A 4,300-nucleotide genomic window follows, 5' to 3' on the forward strand; every position below is an offset into this window, starting at 1 on the left:
TGTAGATGAACAGATGCTGAGATATATTCATCAATTAAAACGGATTCTTCATTTTTCTGGACTGAATAAAACGTGCATCGAATTTAATGAAATGTAACGTGAGACGTCATTTATCTTTGACCCATCAAAATGAATGTGGTCATTTATTTTACAGAATCAAAGTTTAACATCAAACATTTACATTAATTTGGCAAAATATGACAATAACAACATCATTAATCAGCTTTACAACCAGGAAAACCATACGGCCATGATTTTCCGTTGCTTCACCACAGACATTAATGAAAACTGTACAATTATGATCAATTATCCACACGGCGGTGGATGAGCACTTTACACAGACATTTCTAAATTATCTGGAAGGATTTCTACTTGAGAGAAGAATTTTAAAGATGGAAATGAAGTTTAAAGGGAGTAAAAGATGGTGTGTGAGGGGGAGTGTTGACCAGAACCGACACTCTCCATTCGAACCCAGCTTTTCCTCGGTACGCTTGGTAGTAAACTTGACTCATTACCTCTCTGAAGATGAATCAGCAGATACGAAGTCCAGTTACGCTACCTGTCCAGCGTCTCCATAGGATGGCTGTGACTCGTCCGAAGTAGTGACGAGATTCCGTCCGACACAAGCTCACCTCAGCAAGTGGACTTCACATGAGTGGAGTCCTTCAGAAGTTCCACTCAGAGGTGGAAGATGTTATAATCCAAACTCGGAAGAGCCTTATCATGGCTGGACTTCTGTTCTCCCAAACGACTTCACAGAACTGCGAACATCTCAGAACTTCTCCGCCCTGAGCGAACTAGGAAGTACCGGCATTTTAAAGAGCTCTATTTCCGGTATATTTGAGCGTTCCTGATTGGTCAATATCAACCAGACAGGGGTGTGTTTTGTGATGTAAGAGGTTACTAGAAGTCAGAAAACAGCAAGAATTGTTATGGAACAGATTAAAACTGTTCTCAGAGACAGAGAGAGTTTTGTTTTGGCGAGTTTGGAGAAACAGGTGCCAACTTCTCTGTTGACGTCTGAGAGGATGTAAACAAGACAGTTGTTCCAACACATGTCTGCTTCGACTCCTGACCTTGGAAAACGCACACTTGCTCATTCAAAGACAGAAATCAGAAAATGCATAAAAATCTGTAACAGGCCTTAACATGAATTCTACTTTGCATAAGCAACTAAAAATCATTGTTACTGTTTTACAGTTAATAAAATTGATTAGTTCACTGTAACATCTAAAATGTTTGAACTAAAACACTTTGATTATCAAACATTTGTAAAACAGGAATGATAATAGAAAAGAGAGTGTTCTTTCACTTGAATTTTCAAGAAAGAAAGTCTCAGGATGGGTGAACCTGTATTTCTGGATTCAAATCAATGAAATGACAGTTTCTGTCCCACAAGGTTCTTAAGGTCAAGGGTTTTGACCTTAGGCTTAGTTTTGACATCAGGTTAAGTTCACTACAGTCCCCCCTTTGGAAATCATCACCTGTCCATGGGGATGAATTCCAAACATGAACTTACGCCTTCGATTGTCCTTGAAGCTTGATGTAATCCAGCAAAGAAACAAGAGTCAAGAGTAATCCAGCAAGGAAAACAAAAGTCAAAAGTAATCCAGCAAGGAAAACAAAGTCAAAGGTAATTCCACAATGTTCTTGGCAATTCCATTGTGTTGATTATAATTCCATAACGTCTCGGTAATTCCATTGTAGCAATGCTTTAACCCCTTGGAAACAGAGTCTGTAACCCATTGGAAAAAGTCATATAATCCACAACGGTAAATCCACAACGATTGGAAGTGTTGATTAATCAGCATACAGAGGGGTACCCTTGGATTGAACTGAAGATGCGGCCACTGGATGAAGAGTGGAGACCAATGTCAGGATTGCAGGTCGCCTCCAGCGAAGGTCGTCTCTGGGCGACGTCCAGTCTGTGCCGTTCTGGTTCAATGTGACATGCAATTATGTGGTTTAAGGTGGGCTTATGAAGGGGATTTTACATAAGGCCTTAAACTATATGCACCTGGTGTGTTAGCTATTATGGTTGGGAACAGCTACAACTACCAGTTAAGGGTTGGAATATGCTGAAAAAGGGTAACTACAGGGGTTTTATACCTATAGAAAAGGGTTCCAAACTATTTTTCCATTTCTAACTTGGTTTAAGTTAGCTTTACATGGTAAAATATAGTTTGGTTCAATTGTCTGTTGTCTTTTAGACGAACGACTTGAGATTGGGTGTTTGGTTTCCCCATAAATGTTTTGGAAGTCTATGGCGAGACTCATCAAAAAGAATTAGCTATCCCCCCGAATAGAATTGTTCGAGTAGGTTCGGCTTACGCGTTGTGAGATCAATGTAGATTATGGTACTTAAGGTAGCAATAATATACATTGACTCCGCAAAGATTGCAATTTAACGAATGAACTGCATGTTGGCATGGTTAAAGGCCTCTTAGTCTCTAACTTAACTACACAACAAAATTCATTCTTGCCTGGGGTGTTCAAAAACAATACCAAAAACTAATTAAACGATGTCTCAACATCGACAAAAACAGTGACTAAGCAACCAGTAAAACAACGTTTCAACATTGACAAAAGCAGTGATTAAGCAACTAGAAAACAACGTTTCGGTGCGCCACTCACTCTGAATGTCAGATTTGCTCACGTTATCGCGTCTGGTAGCATTATCCTAACTGGCGTCACCCCCCTTCGGTCATGGGAGACCGCGAACACGGGTGAGGACGTCGCTCCATGAGCTAAAGTTAGGTTGTCCCTGAGTAGTTTTAACTGTTTGCGCAGCTGAAAGAGGACTTTTAGGTCTGGATTGGAATCCAGTTCGACTTTCGATAGAGTGTATTTGTCTGGGTCAGTCAGATACAGTAACATCGATTTAATTGCAGGATCATCCAACTTCTGAAGTTGGATGATGTCTGGGTCAGTTGAAAATGACTTTTCATATTTTAAAAGAACTTGGCGAAGTTTGTCTCTTTCTTCATCAGATGTCAGAGTGTCGGCTTGGGCGACCACCTGTTCAATCTGTGATGAGACTGTTAAGGGTTCTTGCTCCATGGGGAGCTCCAACGAATCCTTTTCTGAGTCATCGGACCTGTCTATGGGTAAGACACCATAGGTTTGAGGCCCTTGGTCGACGTCATTGGTTGAGAAAAGAGCGATGGCCTGTGATGGTTTCGTGAAACATACTGGCCCAGCTTCTTGACTCGGTACCACGTTATCTGGGAGTCCTCCCAGAACTGGAATGCCTAGTTCAAAATCATGAAAATCAGGTTCTGAGTTTTCAGTTTGCAATGACTCATCATCGTTTGTGTGTGAGTTTATCCCCCCTTCGTCCGATGAGGGGTTGTTGGAGGCAACAACAGCAATGTCTTGGTGTGTTTCACCGACATCTGTAATGTTGTCATTCGCGCCTTCAGATTTAGTAGCGATCAGAGCACTACATTGTGCTCCTGGTTGGATTCCCATTTCAGCGTTTTTCAACGTTTCTACAAACCTTTGTATTCCCTCTGTCTCTGCCGAGCTCAGAGGTGTAGGGCCTTGTTCCTGGGACCTTTGAGATTTTATCGCCTTGGTTCGTTTCGTCCGAGGTGGGGGAGGGTTAGGTACGTCTTTAGGGGGTTCCTCTTCGGACTTCCCCTGATAATATGGGTCCTCTTGGATCCCATATCTTTGCGTCCTACGCATGTCCCATGTACGATAATCACGGTCATCCTCTGAAAGAGGAGCCTTTTTGTCCCAGCGTGCACCTTCATTACGTGGTTTGTCAGTTTGAAAATACTGCCTTTTCTCGCCTGTTTTAGGAGGAGGTGTCAACGCACTCCGTCCTTCCATTTCTAGGCAGTGGGGTTTAACCTTTACACCAGGAAACACTTCTATGGGCGTCTTAGAACATGCCTCGAACACATTCACTGCACACTGTCGCACGTTCGGTGGAGGAGACCTGTTCAGGTCTGTTCCTACCGCCCGAGATGAGGGTGGATTAAGAGCAGGAGGTGCAACAACGTCTTTCTGAGGTGTTTGTGGGTGACCTGGACTCTGTCCTTGTTCGTCTCTGAGTCCCAGACCAGCTCGCTCCACGTCAGAAATCTTGTTTGTTGCTGCTGCCAGTTCCTCCTCACAAGCCTTCAGGCGTTCCTGTGATGTCCGACATTCACGTCGTGAACGCACAACTTCTTCCAGTAATATCTGTTTATGCACTTCGCGTCTGTGCAGATCTTTCTTAAGCACATCTGTACGGGCCACCAATATGTAGATGAACAGATGCTGAGATATATTCATCAATTAAAACGGATTC

This window comes from Nematolebias whitei, chromosome 14 (genome assembly GCF_014905685.2).
Source record: "Nematolebias whitei isolate Nwh7 chromosome 14, NemWhi1, whole genome shotgun sequence".
Taxonomy (NCBI): domain Eukaryota; kingdom Metazoa; phylum Chordata; class Actinopteri; order Cyprinodontiformes; family Rivulidae; genus Nematolebias; species Nematolebias whitei.